At 36.3% G+C, this 20,371-nt stretch overlaps 1 protein-coding gene across 1 annotated transcript in view; it reads right to left on the reverse strand.

Moving 5' to 3' along the window:
- Positions 1 to 20,371, reverse strand: part of Foxp2 (forkhead box P2) — a 509,404-nt gene that overhangs the window by 249,644 nt on the left and 239,389 nt on the right. The window lies entirely within an intron of this gene.

Below are 20,371 nucleotides of genomic sequence, written 5' to 3' on the forward strand. Positions count from 1 at the left end.
ACACATCCTAACAGAACAGAAGCATGTGGAACCTGCCTGCTTTGTTCTGCAGTGATACTGTGAGGTCCTTTATTCAAAAAATGGTGGTCTCTGTCATTTGAGTGCTATGTTTATTTCCTATTTCAGCTCAAATAGATTAGTATAAACTAAAGAAAGAGTTCTGTAGGGTTTCAAATGTGTGGCTCATTTGAGTTACAGGTGTACTTTTCATTGTTGGAACTGGAGAAGGAAAACTTTCGTTTATGTTTATTTATTTTAATAAGTATTTTAATAAATATGCAGGCTTGGAGATAACCTAAATTTCTTTCACTTTCATCCACATACATGAACACATCGTTTTTGTAATTCAGACTGCAAAACCAGAATGAAAATCTGACCAGCACCTAAAGAAATAAGATCGTAAGTCGCAGTGCTCTCCTTGGCCACCAGTTAAGTGTTTCTCTGGAGTTGCAGGATCATGGCCTGCGAGGAACATATTTTATTCCCATGTCACAAATGTTAAGTTTACTGAAAGTGGAATCTTTAGGTTGAATATTGAATCTGCTAACACGATCTGCACATTAGAGCCACCAGATAATGATTGTCTAAATAATAAGACAATTTTGTAATACATCCGGGTGCTAAGAGCTCTCCCTTTGGATAGAGCCACTTTCATCTAGGATCTGCCTCCTTCACGTTCGCATTTCTCTATGGCAAGAGAGATTGCAGAGCCAGAAGAGCCGACAAATGCAGATTGGAAACTACCTGTTTTCTAAATATAGACGAGACATCTTTTCCAAAGCCAGCAGTATTATTTTAGCTTGCACAATAGATGCTCCACATTACCTGAAAGGCAAGAACCCTAGCATGTCTTCAGTGCTCAGGCTTGCCCGCGCAGTGCCATATTTTATATGCGGACAGTAGAAACGTTTTACCATATGAAACAAGGGAAATATTTATTACACCCAGACATAATACAATTGTTTTTCATGCAACACATTCAGTCCTCACAGTAACCTTGAGAAGTAGTTTAAAAATTGCTGGATTTGCATATTAGTTTTCAAATTTAACTTTATTGTTTTTATCCAAATGCCTGAGGTTTCTTTGATATGCTTCAGTGTCTTCCTTGTATGTCCTATGAATGAAGGACTATGTTTGGTTTGAAGAGAGGAAATCTTATTAAAATACAATTGAAAATCAATCTTTATAAAGGACTACTAAGAAATTCAGGTATGAGCCCAGCAGTGGTGGCACACACCTTTAATCCTAGCACTAGAGAGGCAGAGGCAGGCACATTGCTGTGAGTTCAAGGCCAGCCTGGTCTATAACAGCTAGTTCCAGGACAGGATCCAAAGCTACAGAGAAACCCTGTCTCAGGGAAAAGAAAAAGGAAAAAGAAAAGAAAAGAAAAGAAAAAAGAAATGTATGTATCGAAACACATACATAAGAATGCAAGTTGGAGTATGGTAAGCTTGCAGTTCAAAGATCACAGGCAGGAGGTCAAAGTCTACATGGATGAGATCCCAGAATTAAAACTGGCCTCCAATCCCTAGGCATCTCCTTATAAAAGGAGACATATTCAAGAATGTTATACAGCAATGTGGAATTAAAGACACAGTAGTGCTCAGCTTATGTCTCAGAGAGACAGTAATGGACTCAGTGAGCTGTGGGACAGATAGGGCAAGTGAAGTCTGAAGTCGGGGTGTCAGAAGGGTTCAAACTGTTTCCACGGGTACTTAGCATCACACAGACAGAGGAATAGCAGTCAGCAGTGTTTGGTGGAAGTTAATTGGGACCAAATTACTTGGGGAAATTATGAAGAGGGGGTGACTAGAGGAGATAAAATCAACTAGAAAAAAATACTAATGATTCAAGGATGATTAGCCTACAATTACTCCCATTTTACAAAGGGAGAAACTGAGGCAGACCAAGACAAAATAATTTTCCAGAGAGACAGGACCAGTTAATAGTTATTTGAAGAGTAATCAAGAGTCATAAGTCAAAATACTCATTTGAAGATAAAAGGGGAAATAATGAAATGTATTAAAATAACTTGAGTTAACACTGCGCTAAAATAATTTTATGAAGTTTTGAAAGGGTAAGGTAAAACTATATTCATCTTTTGAAGAAGTCAAGGAGACACAGGTTTGCTCCTGAGAACTGTGAGGATCTGCAGCTAAGCCCTGGTCATGTGCTCTTCCATTGTGTACACTTGATTCTGTCTGGGGACAGCAAGAGTAACATCAAACTGGACTGTGCGGCAGGAAGTCAGCCAGTTTGCACGAAGGATCACTTCATAAAAATCAAGACAGAATAGGTGCTTAATTAAATTTTGTCGTTTATTAAACAAGCTGCAATGGTTGTTTTTACAATCATTTGAGGTGATAAAATTGGTGAGGAAAAACTATGGATTAAAAATCTAAACATATCTTAATTGCCAGAAATTTTGGTAAAACACCAAATGCAGACTCAGGGCGGTTACTTCTTAGTCAAGTGTCTGTTTAACATGTGTAAAATTCTGGATTTTATAGTCAGAGATATTAAAAAAGAAATAAAATCAAAGTTTGTGACTCTGGGCAAGTCATCCCCACTCTGGTGGACGGTCCCTCACCCAGAAGTACATGAATGGGTAAATCAGAGAAACTATTATTTAACAAGAGAAAAGAAGCATAGGAAGTTTGGGATAAAGATGGTGGGGAACGATCTTGGGATGATTTATGGCAGGTTGGGGTGAATATAATCAAAATATATTTCATAAAATTCTCAAAGAGTTCATAAAAGTGTAAAAACATTAAGCAAATTGTAAACGAGCAAATAACAGATATCTTTTCTCCCCCTAATACTACCAAATAGCTAAACACTTTCCTTTCCAAGAAAGGACAGAGCACCAGAATTCCAACGAATAGAATCCGAGGTCACCAATAGACGAGGAAGAAGAAAACAATAAACAAATGAATGGCCCCAGAACAACAGCTCATATCCCCTTGCCATTCTAAATTTTCACTAACAAGGGAGTTTCTTTAGAGATGACGTCACCAAGGATGTGAAAATAAGTGATGAAGTCACCATATCAAGTTCTGTGGGCTCACAGGCAGGAATATGGCTTCCTGTTGAGTGCCAGATTCAAATCCCATTTAATCATTAAGATTTTAAAAGTTATACCAGAAAACTATGTCTTGTATACATTTTGGCTTTAAAAAGCCAAGGATCATTTTAAACTGTGATATTTCTACTTATTCAGATCCTTTATATTTATTATGAGTATGAAGCTTCTCTCACGATAAAAATTAACAAAGATAAAGATGACAAAAATCCTACATGTGAGTGTATGTGTTCAAAGTCATGTAACTAAGGCATTTCAAATTGCTCTTTTTATAAAGACAACACAAATGTAAAAGTTTCACACTCAGTTTTTTTGTAAAAAATGAAACGATAAATAATAATATAATAATTGAGAGCTTAAATTTTTAGCATATAGTTATAGCATACTTTTTTTTTAAAAAAATGTGTGTGCCAAAAGTTAAATATAATATGAGAAACCTATGGCTGTGATGGAATTTGACTAAAATAGAAGAAAGTCAAAGCCCACCTTCACTGAATGACTCTACAGTGCTGGCTCTTGGGACATCTCCAGCATTCCCAGACATTAGTAACCATATCTTAGCTTAATCCCTAAACATCCACCTATATCTTTTTGTGACAGACCAAACATAAATACACAAACCTAATAAAAGCCCAGTAATTTTAATATTTCCATAGACATAAGAACAGAGACACTTAAAAAATGCCCAATCAATATAATATTTATTGTTCTCTGCTGAAGAAGCATGAATAATGTTAAAAGGGATTTAATATTGTCATCACATCTTACTATGTAAAGTCTTTCTTCAATCCCCTCTCTGAAAACTTTTCCCCAGTGTTGTAGGTCCAGCACCTGAATATAAAGGTAACAGCAACAGCACAGATAACTCTTAGCCCCGGGATTTGGCACAGAGGCTGTTACATGGGTAACAGAATAGCAAACAAATGGGCTACATTTCAATATAGGACTCACAGTGCAACTTTCTATGATATTTAATGGCTTCCAGGATGTCCTGGTATTGGGATTTTATATTAGTAAAGCAAACTAGAAATTTGAGTTGCGTTCTACATATCATTAAAACTTGTGAGAATGTCTTATTTACTACTTATTCACTGGAGTGTTGTGCACAGGAAAAGCTTTCAGGAAACCACACAGCAGCTTCACAAGCATTTAGTTTTCACACTGCACCTTCCTTTAATGCAGAGAATCTGCTTGTGCTACAATCTACCTCTTTTCCCTCACCTGCTCCCAAGCTATGCCTTTTCCTCCAATGGTCTCTCTCCTTGTTTCCTTTACTTCCTACTCTACCTGCTTTCCTCCCCCACCCCTTTTTTTGTCTGTGTAAGTAACTAAAATACAGGTGCAAATATCAAAAACAGTAGCTAATGCTTCCAAATTGATTACCAATTTTACATTTTAACAGCACATTAATTCAGATTGACATAGAAAGATATTGTAAAGATAGAAGGATTTACCATGAAGATGAAAGGAAGGAGGAAAGGAGGAACAAGAAATAGAAAATAAACAGATCATGTTTATTGTTCCTAAAGGGACAAGATGGGCGGTCCTGTTCTTCCTCTCCACAACCAAGCCTGAGATGGCTGGACAGAATTCTCCTTTAACTTTAATTACGAACTAATCATTTTTAGAATGTGAGCTGCTCTGTATAAGTGAACAGCATTCTAGGGATTAAAAGCAGCTTCCTCAGTCACAACAGCTATGTAGAAGTGTGTGGTGTTTGTAAGGGTCCCGTAGAGTGTGTGTGTACCTGGAGAGAAAGCTAAAACATGGATAAGAATACACATAAAAATAAATTCCGCATCAAAGTAAATCTATCCTACTATGCCTAAATCAATACCACTCAATAAATATTAAACATAAAACTAGAATTTTAATTAAATTAATTTCAAGTGTAACCTTTTCAAGACTATAACAAAATTGGTGTTATTTTTATGAAACACGCCAATGAAAGTTTAGAATTTTTTTTTGTTTTAGGACAGGAAAAAAAACCTAAACATTCTTTAAAGGGGGGAACATAGAGATGTAAATGGTAAATTAAATAGCACTCTTAATTTTAAATTTTCTTAACTTTTCACAAGGCAGCTTTAGAAGAAATAATTTTTTCTGATAGGATTTATATTTATCACTGCATATAGAATAACACTCTTTCTGGTCTCAGTGAACATCCACCTGCCACTAAAAACTAGGAGCTATTCCCCTTAGGAAAGATTTTATTTTCAAATGAACATATGCAGGAAATGTTGACCATGCAAATAAATAAAAAGTCAGCATAATTGTCGAAAGACCAGCTGGAGACAAACTTAAGAGGAATCACTTGATTAAAAAAAAAAAAAAAAAGAAGAAGAAAAGAAAAGAAAAAAAATCACAAGCGAGTTCTGTGCAAATTTTAAAACCCTGAAAACTCATAGCAGAATCTTTTCTCTCCTAAGCCTTTGCCATTAGCATAGTATTATCGAAGAGAATGTTGCGCAGGTATGAGGTTTACTGCAAACAGCCACACGTATCTAAAGTAACATTTGGTGGCTGCTATGTCTAACTTCACGTGCCCTCTGAACACTACTGCTTCTTACCAGTAGGCAGCACTCTTACATCTTTTACCTGTGAGGATGCTAATGTCACGGCAACGCCATCTGCAACTTATTACACAGGATCTGACCTTTGCTTGCATTCTAGCCTCATTATTTCGGCTCCATGCTATTTAGCTCAGAGATACCCCTTTCTTCCTAAAAGCAAAATTAGAACTAATAAAATATTAGTGATGCCAGGTACAGTATGCATGAATATAAAACACGAAGTGTGGGAGGGTTAGATGTGTCTCTTTCTTTTCCCAGCCATTAGTTTATTACTCACTGTAATTGAAAGGCTGCAATGAAGTGTACTGTAAAATAATTTAATTAAATGAAGTTTCATCTCTGTTGCTTTTAAAGTAGAGACAATATATATGAACCTCAATGTTAAATCCTCTTATTAAATATATATTTATATATGTATTTTAAAATAAAATTATAGTAAATTATTTAAAATCTCTATATACAAGTTTATAATGTAAAATATCATATAAGATACTTGTAAACAATCTATATTGTACATCTCAATAGTGGACCCGTATTCACTTAATGATATCCACCTCATTTTAACCAATACTATTCTCTCCTTCATCAAAAGGCACTTAAATGTAAAATGGGCCAACATCAAAATATATTAAAAGAAATCCTTTGGTTCCTTCAATAACTAATCAGAAACACACAGAAAAGGACCTTTTAAGTTTAATGATACCTGCTCATTAAATGATGCTAAACATTAAAATAACACGAGCAGCAGGGAATTTCAGTTTACATTAGAGAAAAAAAAATAAAAGGGTAAAAATGACTGAAGTTGGTCAGTTCAAGCTGATAGGGCACTTCAAATGAAAACCAGAAGAATAAAAGAGACACTCTGGGTTAAATTGGGTTCCCCTGTTCCCTTCCTTGAAAGTGCCTAACTTCACAAATTTTATTTGAATTAACTAAACTGCCAAAAATCAAAGCAGATTTAACGTTAAACAGGCAACCACTTCACAGTAGTTTACCTATTATACGGCAGATAAAACCTTAATATTAAAATGGTGATTTTAACTCCTAAGTGTGTGCATTCTTTTTTTTCCCCCTCCGGTGAAGCAAGTAGAAGGATTGTTTCTGAGAAAACAATGTTCAGCAGACAAAACACACACGAATCTGCAGGAAAGCAGGCTTATGTGTGTGATCAGAATCTCATGCAGATGAAACTATTCCAATATCTGATAACACACAATGAAGTTTATAGAGATTATTGCAAACATTTATGCAACATTATCCTCGCCCAATTTTAAAACTGGGATGTTTTCTTTAGTTTGCAACTTTTGTCTTAAAATTATTTTCCCCTTAGGACGAAAAGGTTTTCCTTCCCTCTGAAATCTGCCTGACAGTAACATTCCTAGAGGTAAAATAGGGTGAATCCTCAGGAAATTGTGAACATTGGTGTAGTCACACTTTTTCCTTACTTGTGACTCCTTTACCCCATTCAGCACAATTTCACCACTGCCTGTGGGGTTTCTTCACTTGTATGTAGTCATATGTGTGTGTGTACAAGCATGCATGTGTGTTCATGCATATGCACATGTAGGTGTGAATGTGTGTACATGCGTGTGCACTTGAATGTAAAAGCCTCACGATAACCTCCCTTGTTGTTCCTTAGTACTTCATTTTACTTTATCTGGTATAGGGCTTCTCATTGGCATGGAGATCACCAATTACGATCAGCTGGCAAGCTAAAAGGGTCAAGAATCCCCCTGTCTCCACACTTCCAGTGCTGGAGCATGAACAGTGCTGCCTTGTTTTTGATGGGTATCCTGCATATCAAACTCAGGTTTGCAAAGATGGAATTTTTTTGCAGACTGAGCTATCTCTCCAGTCCAGTGCTTCTTCTAAACTCAAAAAAAAAAAAAAAAAAAACTCAAGTTGCTGAATAATAATAGTGTATGTTAGTTAAGAGGCAGTAGTTTGGTCCCAGATGAATTATAAAACTTCAAATTATACAATGCATGCTTTAAATAATCAAAGAAGCAAAACAAGCTTTTTGTGTGTGTTGATGTGAAGCCAGGACTCTAGAGAGGGCTTCTTCCACTAAAGTCTTTACTGTATCTCCAGACCATTTCTTCATCACTTGGGAATATTTACCAGCACTTTCTAGGGAGCTATGCCCATTCCTTGTTTAGTTCATATACTCAACTATGAATTTTAAAATGCAAAAACAAACTATGAAAACTTTGGCTGTAGACTGATCATAACACTGACATGTATGTGTTAAAGGGTGTTCATGGACACAGAACACACTTCTCAAAAGAGAGTCTGTACCATGTGAAAATGTTTGAGCCAGATGTGTTTGCTCATGACTGGAATTGTTACTTGTAAGACTGAGGCAAGATGATCACAAATTTGGGGTTAGTTAGATCTCCATAATGAGATGCTGTCTCAGGAATAAACAAACAAACAAAACAACAACAACAAAAAAACAGAATAAAACAAAGCAACAGCAACAAACTTTTTTTGAGTATCACAAAAACTTTGTTGACACTTTTGCAACCAAGAAGGAATAGTGATTATTCCTTTGACTGGTTAACTATAAACTCCAAAGTAATATATTTCACAAGTCTGAATGAATCTCAATAATTCTTTATAAATATGCTAAACAATTTCATGTCAATGTTTCTGTTATAAAAACTGAGAATCCATGGATTTTTTTTTGTATTTGCATCTTACACAAATTTTAATTACAATAGAATTACAACTGTTTCCCTTTAAATTTCTTTTGGTCCCAACCATCCTGCTATCTCAAATTTATAACCTGTTTCTCTTTATTATTATTACTTATATTTAGACAAGGTTTCTCTATGCAGTTCTTGGTGTCCTGGAATTCATTATGTAGACCAGGTTGGCCTCTAACTACAGTGATCTGCCTGCACGTGCCTCCCAAGCATTGCCATTAAAGGCGTGTGCCACCATACCTGTTTTATTATTATTATTATTGCTACTTTTGTTGTTTGTGTGTTTACAATTCAGGACTTATCACTCTGTATTAAATGACTAAGCATATTTTACATGCTGAGGGATTTCATGGATACTCATATTACAGATATCAATAATTTGTGTCTTTATTTGTGACTGTGTCAATACATACATGTATTGATACCAATATCTTTAAAATAATATGTGATAACAATTCTACTCCTAGACTTAAATGTTCAAGTTGACTTAGACACTTCAGAAATTATGTGGAATGCTCCACATTTCTGTTTATTTAATTTTTTCCTACTTTCTATATATTCATACATATATCTCCCTTTCTCTCTTCCATATATATAATTATATTATAATATACCTATATCCATAGATCTATATCTCCCTAAATCTCTCTTATAAATATACACACATATTATAGGTATAATATGTATATCTAATTAGATACATATGTGTATTATATACACACATGTATTATGCATGTATATAATTATATGTATATAAAATATATTATTCTCATATATGTATATATACACACATATATGTATTCTATCTATCTATCTATCATCTATCTATCTATCTATCTATCATCTATTTATTATCTATCTATAAAGTAGAAAACAGAGTAACAGAACAACCTTGCCTCTTGTAGACACTACAGGCTAGCAAACAGAAAGGAAAGTGCCAGGAATGGGTTACCTTTTTTTTGGATAACTGACCAGTGAGATCCCATAGAATACTAAAAATTGCAAGCTACTGAAATGTTAATGGTTATTCTCCAAAACTTTACAGTGAGACCCTGTTCCTGAAGATACCACATACTTGAGGAACAGAACATGGAGCTGATATTGACCTGAAAACTTCATCCCTACTGGATAGCAGTGGTCATTATTCTGGACGGTGGCACACACAGGACCTGAATATAAAAGTAATTAGTGATCTTATCAAACACTGAACTCTCTGAGCAACATCAATGAATGACCTGACAAAATGTGCCCATGAATTGGTGTGCTAGTGTATCCAACATCATGGGAGTAACCACTGGACAGATCATTGGTCCTGAGAAATACCCTAATACTATTATTATTCTGGTAAATGGGCACAACATTAAACTGACTCTTAATGGCTTATCTTTATACACGCGGATTAATTTATCTCTCACTCCTCATTGGAGAAGCTTCCATTTGCAATTGATGGTGATTAAAACAGACACACAACTAGTCAACATGCAGTGAATAAAATACTGTGGGATGCTCAGATTAAGTGGAATATCCACATCACACCCTCTTCCTTCCAACACTTAGGCATAACTGGGGAAGAGGAAGCAAGAGGAGGCAAATAGATGAAGAGAGAGGTGGTAGCTTACTGCACGGAAACAGTCTCTTCTGGACCAGCTGAGCAACCACACGTATGAACTCATGGTGACTGGGACTGCATGCACAAGAACCTTGTAAGCACAAGCCAGCATATTACACACAAAAGGAGGGGATGGATGGGCACCAAGTGCCACCCAACCCTGACTGAAGAAATTCATGTCTGCCAGGGGGAAAGAGTCAGTTTCTTAAAGAGCATTGCCCGTGGGTAAGTTGCCTGCATTCCAGTAGACCAGACATCCAAAACTGAAAGTCATAAGCTGTACTTTAGGGGTAACAAAAAGCAAATGAAGATACAACATTGGATAAGTAGACAAGGTGGATGAATTTAGGTATGTGGAGAGTGAGTACAGACAAAGCAGGCTGCTTTACATTTTCGGTGAACTAATAAAAAAATCTTACAAAACATTGTTACTTATGTTTCAATTCTCATTCTATTTAGTGTGTGAATGTATGTGGTATACAAGTGTGAGCTAAGGCTTTCACTCCACTTTTAATATATTTTACTTTTATGTAATTATTTATTCTCTCTCTCCCCCCCCCATCTCTCTCCTATGTGCATGTGTTTTGTGTTCCGGTGAACATTCACACACATGTGCCCAATCATGGCCCACATGTGGAGATCAGAAGGCAATTTCTAGAGATTACATTCTGCTCTTCTACCAGCTGGGTCCTATGCACTGAACTCAGGACAACCTTGGGGAGAAGAAGTTTTCACCTTCGGAACCATATAGCAAGCTATTTTCATTTTGTGTTGCTTTGTATCAGCACTAACTTCTACAGAATGGACGAACTTCATGTCACCTTGCCATTCTGCTTTTGAGAGTTTATACATGCTACTTCTCCTACTCAGTGTCTTCCACTCTTCTTTCATGTCATCTGTATTCTGTTACCACATTTCTCTCTCTGTTATTCCATTCCCCTCTCCCTTAAAAGCTTTTTCCCATTGTTATGGACCTCTTATAATTTTATTATTTACTTCAACCCACACATTTTTAAAAATTAACATCTAGGATCTGCACATGAAGAAAAATAAAGCAGAAATTATATGTGAGTTTAAGTTTCTTTATTTGATAAATTATTTTCTAGTTATGTTTTTCCTAAAAAATTACAATTTCATTTTCTCTCTTTGTAACAATAATATAATTGCACAAATTACATTGAGTATAGTCACTACATTTCCTCTACCCAGTCATCCCTTGATGTAAATCTAGGTTGGCTCCATTTTCTTGCTTGGAGAATAGTACAGCAATAGCATCCATGGGCATAAAAGTATCTATTTTACAACTTGAGACCACTGAGCACCCTAGAAACTCACCTTGATATATTGCATATATTCTATTTATGTTCCAACTAATAGACACATCGAGTGTATTAAACTTTCTACGTAGTGTGCATAAACTGGATTTCTCAGCAGAATTTGTCCTGTACTTCTCTCTTCCGAGGTACTACTATGTTCCAGTCACGAAGTTTGGATTGGATGGATCCCACAACCAATTGCTCAGTAGGGCACTGTTTATTTTAAGCCAGTCTTCACGTCTCATCCTTCAAAGTCCTCTAATTACTTCAAGAATGGCATGGTACTCACAAGGTCCCAGTCTCGCTCAGAACACCATTCACTGACACTGCATTAAAGGGGCAGGTGGGTAAGAAGGTTGGTCTAGAGTGCCTTATCATGTTGATGTGAGAAAAGTATCCCGTCTTCTTTCCTGGGATGGTGATGTAACAATGGAGGGATTGAGTCTAACACTATAGCAGGATCAATATTCAGAGACATAGGATAAACAAGCTAGGGAACTTGAATCATGGGAAGGAATTTTAATATTCACATGGCATCAGTAACTCTTAACCATCATAAGACAATTCAGGTACTTAACTAACTTTTCCAGTTGGCCAAAGACTCTCAAGACTCAGCTTCGAAGACTAATTCAATGTTGACTCTCTCTTAAGGGCCACATTCTGCTGCTGCCCATGTAAACCTGTTCATCAGATGCGTGCTGCATGCCATGGTTACCTATAAAAGCAAGCCAGGAAAGGAAGACTGCTCTTGGCAATGCTTTAATCCTGTCTTGTTTACGTTCAGTTGTCTTTGCATCTTTCTCCCTGGTTCCTATGTTTCTGGTCCCACAAGTTGCTTGTGGTTTCTGGATACTTCTGTTTGGCACTCTTCCAAGCTCTCAGTCTGGTTTACTGAACTTTGACTTCCCAAGTGGTTCTCAACACTAGTTTTGTTCTTCTGTTTTGGCACAACTTCTCTTCATTCTATCTACAGAAAACTTCAGCTTCAGCTTCCATCTGGCGGAACATTATTATCTGAATATCCCTGCTCCTTCTTGGGCATTTTCAGAGTCAAACACAATGAACCAATTATGGAATTCTGGCACTGTGTCAGGCACTTGGTTAAGCATCTGTACAAGACAGAGTTATTTGACACAATAGGAAATAAATGACAATAATTAATGTAATTAAACACAATCTACTTTAAAATTGTCAGATATACACATTGGGTCTTAATACTTTTATTGTATAGACCTACTATGCTTTTCATAGTTTATGGTTTAGTACAAATGAGGCTCGATTGTAGGGATATTTTATTTATATTTTAATAAATAAAGCTTGCCTGGATATCAGAAGGGCAAAACTAAGCCGCTAGATGTCAGGGAGTTATGGCATACACCTTTATTCCCAGTACTAGGAGTCACACCTTTAATCTCAGTAGTAGGAGTCACACCTTTATCTCAGTAGTAGGAGTCACACCTTTATCTCAGTAGCAGGGTCACACCTTCAATCCCAGCACTCAAGGGGATATAAAACTGGAGGAGAGAGCAACTCTAGTTGTTCAGTCTGCTTAGTCTGTGTTGCCCAGCCTTGATAGAGGTAAGATTTGTCTAGTGGCTTGGTAACTTTGGTTTTCTGGTTTTCAGGTCGAACCCCAATATCTGTCTCTGGGTTTTTATTATTCATGCTACAATCAAAATGATAGTCTTAATTTGATCTCTTGTATTTCAAAATCATTACATTCATATGTACTCCTGAGGACCAACTATTTCTTGACTAATATAAGGCCAGATAATTCTTAAATTGTTATTAGCCATAGATAGAAAAACCTAAAATTTTTCTGTATTTTAATTTTTGTAAGAAAATGCATTTTTAAAGGAATAATGTGTTATTATTTTTAGATAGTTCTGTAATTATCTTCAGTTACAGAAATACCTATCAACTTAATTACTTGAATCAAGTGGTCATCATGTCTGGATCTATGAATATAAGTTGTGCAGAAAGGTGTCTCTCAAAGTTTACCTAAATTGTGAGGCATATATTTATTAGAATATCAATAAAAATTTTAGCTGCAAGGGCTGAAAAGATGTCATGGCTTGTTAAGAGCACTGGCTGGTCTTCTAGAGGACCTGGCTGCAATTCCCAGAACCAACATAGCTGCTCACAACTGTCTGTAACTCCAGTTCCAGGGGCTCTAGCACCCTCACACAGACATGCTTGCAAGCAAGGCACCAATGCATATAAAATAAATAAATCAAAAAACTTTTTTAACAGAAAAAAAACTGTTCAACAATGTATTTGTAAGATTCTAGAATGTAGGCTACTCTTTTCCATTTTATTATGCAATAGTGAGCAGAATACCTGCCTTTATGAAAATTCAGTTAACCACTAAAACAATGAGAAATTGTGTAAAGTAGTGGCTAAAAACAATGCAGCACCGTTATAGCACAAGTCAATTAGCCATCACAGCATTCTATTATTATCACATGCTGATTGTCATCTCTAGTATACTTGAACTGTCAATGTCCTAAGATTTAATCTTACATTTCTATTTCGCTGAAGCTGTGCAGTAGAATTTATCTTTAAATAGTTCAAGAAGATAAGCTTAACAATTCCTGACAATTTATGTTGATTCTCGTTGAAAGGGATAGTACTTCTTAATACATTAAGTATATGAATTATTCTATATCTTTTATGATGCAATATCTCAGAATCTAAATATTGGCTAAACAGCTTGTACAGGAGAAAAATAATGATAGTACACAAGAGTCAAGAAATTTTATGAAGATCTCTTTCCTGTAAAATATCACAGTGTTTCTAGCTTAGCGAATTTGTACAAGGCTACAAATTATCAAATGTGACCATCAGAACTTCTACTAGCAATGGAACCAAGTTTTCTAAACAGCAAGAAAGATGTAATGGAAAAACTCCAACATAATGTCAAGGGGACAACAGAGTTATTCAATTTATTTCTCAAAACTTCACAGTTCAATAACCATTTTTCTTACGAAGGCTTACGATTTTAAAATGCACAACCATTAAACCAAGAAAAGAGAGTGAGATGACTTCCTTGTTAGGGGAAGTAGTGAATTCTCAGATGGCACAAACCACTGTAAACTCCCGCACGAGTAGGGCAGTGCTGAAACGTGCAGTTCCATCTAGACTCCTGTGATAGTCATGCACTAATTGAGCACTGGGGAATGGTGGACACTTATGAAACCAGGTCAGCATTGGAGAATGATGAACATCCATGAAACCTGATCAAAGTATAAGAAAGGTAACTGCCTCACTCCCTCAAGGAATCACTCTATGTAGCTAAAGATGTCTAAAGAAATTGGCATAACTTCTTGGTCAATATTAAATCTTTTGTATCAAATCCTTGATATAATTCCCACCAGATATCTGTTGTCTTCATCTTGTACCTTTTCTGGCCAGGTCATATTCTTTAACACATGAATATAAAAAAATCAGAAGCAACTTGACTGAAATCTTAGAATTAAACTGAAAGTATTAAGTTGTAATACAATGTTGAAGTGAAGTCAACCCTCCAAGACAAACATTCCTGGGTTTTGCAAATTTTTTGTAATAGTACTACAATCCAACCATCAATTGAATGCAATATGCTTTTTTTTTTCAAAATCAAATTGTCAAATGAATAAAGTTAAATTCATAATAACTTATCAACTTTTTTACTGTGACTATTCCTATGTTTTCCACAAATCTTGTATTCATCAAACCTATCCAGCACATTTATTGAGTCCGCCAACATATTTTGGATACCCAGATATTAACCTAAATTGTATTGTTCAATATTTAGTGAGAAATACATTTATATTGCCTTTCGCTCTTTCAGACAATGTAAATAAGCAAAAAGTCTTTAAGCATAAGATTAAATCTAATATCTAATATTTCATCAAGACTCAACATATATTATTTCATTGATATTTTAAAGAAACTGGAATTAGGATAAATTTAAAGAGCATAGTGTCTGACTACTGTAACGAAGTCATATAATTGACTATACGGAAGACAATATCCACAATAGAAGAGAGTATACTTTAACTGTTTAATGAAAGCTTTGAAGATGAACACATTTTCATGAAATAATAGTTTTTCAATATGAGAGTTTTCAAAGTTGACATATATATTTATATTCTTTATAATATAAAATGGAATGACTACATTCATCATTTGATAAATAAAAACTTAGAATTTGCAACATTAGAAGGTACCAGAGTTTTAGCTTATTCATGCTTTCCTAGCTGTATTTCTATAGCATTTAATTTTCAAAGTTAAATTCTCATAAAACTAAATATTTCTATAATATGGATTGCAGATGAGAAAATAATTTTTTTAATGATTTTAAGTTACCCAGTCAATATCAATCATGCTCAAATATGAAATCAAAGAATGTTTTTGGATGAAGGGGAATATAGTTATTCCCATAAATACTTTTATCAGTATTATTCCTGAGTATATTTTTTAAAAAATACTTTCTCAAATTTTCATAAGTAAGTACATAAGTTGGTTAAGGAACAATATTTAAAACCTTAAGTATCGCTGAACAATTATATTATGAATATACACTGATGTCTATCCTCAACTATCCAGAGACCTTTGATGCCCAAACACTATCAGAAACTAACTTATCTTCCTTCTTTCTTTTTCCGCAGAAAAATGGCAACAGCCTTCCTTAACCATCTTTCTTGGTCAACCCAACATCTATTTTCAAAGGTAAAGACAGGCAGAACCAGCACAAAAAGAAGGAAGAATGAAGTCAGTGGTCCCTCCTGTGGTCTTGATCTTGGGTTCTTTCTCAGCACTGCTGCCATCTCCAAGGGAGGCTGTCATCTCTTAGGTAGTCTTAGGGAATGCTTTACTTAGCATGGTCAGAAGCTATTTTCTTATCTGTACAAAGTTTTCAACTTGATAAACAGATTTTGCTATTATTATGGATTTATTCATTTGCTTTTTAAGGTAAAACAATTCAAATACAGCAGATTTAGCTGCTGCTATAGAGAAGTTTACATTTTCTATGTAGTGGAGAAGAGAACAATCAGATAACTACTTGCCTAATTCTACCTTTTCTCATAGTAGGATAATGTATACGATTACATAATATTTCTCCAGAGGACTTGAATGCATATGAATGGTTATGAGACGGTTATATGAGAAGGAAGCTCTGAGGCAATCTGAGAAATATAAGTTGTCAGCACTACTCAGGCAGTGTGAGAAAAGGGACAGAGAATGCCAGCTAAGGCAAGACTGCAGGTGAGTGTCACAATCTGATTTTGAAGTCCCTGTGGTTGATCCATGGAAGAAGGATTGGGTTATAAATGACAGAACTTTATAATTCATCCAAAGAAAAAAATGAGAAAACTAAGCAATTTGAAGCTAAATTGAAACTGTTTCTTAAAATAATGATTGTATCTAGAGCTAGGATGCTGCTACAAAAGGGAATGTGGGAAGTAAAAAGGAAATCTGTAGAAACGTTTGTGCTCACTAGCCAAGATGTAGTGATATTTCTCTAACCAATAGTAGAACTCTGCCATTCATGGTGTCCATAGCCTCTTCTTAGTTCAAAACAATGACACAACCTTGTCCCAGAAGCACAATGGGGGGAAGGCTTTGGTAGCATAGAATGTGACTGAATATTTGATAGCCCTAAAGTCACCTGTAGTTTGCATGGTTATATGCCCACAACTTAAGTAATTGCCTTCTTTCAGTTAATCCATGGATCCCTTCCTAACTAACTCCCAGGACGAGCTTACCCTCCTCTTCCAAGAGATTCAGCTTTCAGATTCATTTCTCAAAGGTATTCCCAACTGGTAGCTCCTTTGAGCATCTGTTATCCTGGAACCCTATTTGCCTGTTGCCCTGTATCTTTAAAAGGAATCCATCTTTTAAAATAATCAAAACATTATAGCACTTCTCAGTAGATTATTACAAGAAAAATATTCTATTTTGTTATCTATTCAATTTGTTTTCTATTAGACATGTTAATAATCTTATCAAAAGGTTTTCTAGCTGTTGCTTGTTAATTCAACAGAAAATATTTTCAGAAAATTCGGACTATTGACTAAGACTCGATCCTGATGCATATGTACTTATAATTGTATCTTACTAAGGGAACTTTAATGCTTTGGGTAGAGAACACACACACATATTTACTTTGAGTATAGAACCATACCTAAAAAATTTCTGTATCTATGTCTCTTTACTGGAAGAGTAGTAACAAAATATTACAGCCCAGACATGGTACTAAGCTCTCCCCTAAGTAATTCCTTTAATTCTCTCCACATCCCTGTGAAGGAGGACTTACCCCCAACTACATTTTATACCTGAGGAAACTGAGAATGAAGGAGGTTAGAATCTTCTACAGAGGCTATGAACTGACTCCCAAAGTATATTCTCTAATTGTCTCACATAGAAATAGGAAAATAATTATTGTGGTCTTAAGGTCATCCAAAATAAATGAATAGAAAGAAAAGAAAAGAAAGAAAGAAACAAAGAAACAAAGAAAGAACGAAAGGGGTATATTTTCTTAATTCATGTCTTAGGGGTGAGATACATATTGGAAGAATGGATGAAGAAAGTATGGAATATATACATATTAGAGTACTACTCAGCAGTAAAAAACAATGACTTCTTGAATTTTGTCTGCAAATGGAGGGAAATAGAAAACACTCTCCTGAGTGAGGTAAGCCAGACCCAAAAAAAGGAACATGGGATGTACTCACTCATATTTGGTTTCTAGCCATAAATAAAACATTGAGCCTATAATTCGTGATCCTAGAGAAGCTAAATAAGAAGGTGAACCCAAAGAAAAACCATATAGGCATCCTCCTGGATATTAACCTTCATCAGGCGATGAAAGGAGACAGAGACAGAGACCCACATTGGAGCACCGGACTGAAATCTCAAGGTCCAAATCAGGAGCAGAAGGAGAGAGAGCATGAGCAAGGAACTCAGGACCGCGAGGGGTGCACGCACATACTGAGACAATGGGGATGTTCTATCGGGAACTCACCAAGGCCAGCTGGCCTGGGTCTGAAAAAGCCTGGGATAAAACCGGACTCGCTGGACATAGCGGACAAGGAGGACTACTGAGAAGTCAAGAACGATGACACTGGGTTTTTGATTCTACTGCATGTACTGGCTTTGTGGGAGCCTAGGCAGTTTGGGTGCTCACCTTACTAGACCTGGATGGAGGTGGGTGGTCCTTGGACTTCCCACAGGACAGGGAACCCTGATTGCTCTTCGGGCTGATTTGNAAATGGGAGGCTGGGGCAGGGAGGAGGCAGAAACCTTTAATAAATAAATAAATAAATACATAAATAAATAAATGTCAAAAAAAGGAAGAATGTTTGCCTCTTATATATTTTCTATTTTCATATGACCAGAATGGCAATGTGGGAAGGTGTCACCTTAAATCATAATAGGAAGTCAAACCACCAGAGTCAGCCAGGCTTTGTAAGCCAACTGTTTATGTCCCTCCCATGTTAGCTCCACTGTAAAAAGATTGTTTTCAAAGAAGGCCTTGATAATTCTATCCACCCTGTCCTCTTTGGTAATATAGCTTTTTTATTTATTTTTATTTTTATTTTTTATTTTTTGGATTTTCGAGACAGTTTCTCCGTAGCTTTTGGTTCCTGTCCTGGAACTAGCTCTTGTCGTCCAGGCTGGCCTCGAACTCACAGAGATTTGCCTGCCTCTGCCTCCCGAGTGCTGGGATTAAAGGCGTGCGCCACCACCGCCCGGCCTAGCTTTAATATTTTAATCACACGATATGTCTTCTCCACTACCTATTAGTTGATGCTATGCCTTGTTTATTCAGTAGAACCTGATGGAAATGTTCTAGGGAACTAGGAATGTTCAGAAATGAAACCTTGAAACTTTCAGCCAAGGAAACATAAAAGGCCAGGTGGCCTGATTTCACCTATTGGAAATGGGTACCCAAGCTAGGGATTATTTACTGACAAGGATCATCCGAGAAAGGCAGGCCATGAAGAAGAGAACCAATGGTGAAAACTGATGTCAGGACCATGAGCGTGAGTTTGGACTCAGAATGTCTGGGTCTTGGAGATCTACCCAAATTAGCACAAATTATGATGAAAACATAGACCTGCTTCTTCCTCATGGAGGACTAACCAGGACATGTGCCCCACCCCCAGTCAATGATTCTTCCTGAGTCCAAGTTTTGAGACATTACACTGCAGTATAACAAATTCCTTGTTAACTAGAAGCCACTAAATTGTACCCAGATGATGCTATTTGGTGTCTCTGAGGTATAAGAGGAGCCTCTCTTCTGCCTGCTCCATTAACCAAGTGCTCACACTCCGCAGTATGTGTTAAATTTGAAGTGAATTACCCTGGCTTCTATAAGCAGGTTCCCAACAACATAGTGTTTATGGGAAGGAATAAGAGGCAGAAACCAGAGAGATGCTTTATTTGTAGAAACATATTTGGTCACAAATAACCAATGCAACATTCTATATTGTAAAATAAGGATTTTTTTTTTATGTTTGTTAATAGTAAGTCTACACTGCTTGAACAGGTTAAGACAGTACTTTTTCAGTTTTCTCCATATTCGTTGGTAAATGTTAACTCGATCAATATCCCACTAGAGCATAAAGTTAACTTTTCTGTATTCACACCTTAAAATACTTTGCATTCTCTTGCATCTGACAAGAATGCCTTCCTTCCATTTTTCACATCTTTTCCACATTTCATTGAAGCTCTGTCTCTGCGGAAACTCCTCAATAGTCCAAGCTGGATGAGCACTGGGGTCACGGACTTCCATTTCCACGTCCCACCACTGTCGTCGGAGGCTGCTCGTTCATTCCTGGCCTCCCAGACCCAAAATAACTGCACAGAAACTCTATTAGTTACCACACTGCTTGACCAATGACTCTAGCATATTTCTACCTAGCTCTTACATCTTAAATTAACCTATTTCTATTATTTTGTATTTCACCATAGGCTTGTGGATTACTGCCAAGGTTCCAGAGGGCGGCTCCTGTCTTTCTTCTCCAGCAGCTACATGGCGTCTCCCAAACTCTGCTCTCTCTCTCTCTCTCTCTCTCTCTCTCTCTCTCTCTATA

The sequence above is a fragment of the Alexandromys fortis genome, unplaced genomic scaffold (genome assembly GCF_014885135.2).
Source record: "Alexandromys fortis isolate MF-2015 unplaced genomic scaffold, M_Fortis_MF-2015_v1.1 scaffold_34, whole genome shotgun sequence".
Lineage (NCBI taxonomy): Eukaryota > Metazoa > Chordata > Mammalia > Rodentia > Cricetidae > Alexandromys > Alexandromys fortis.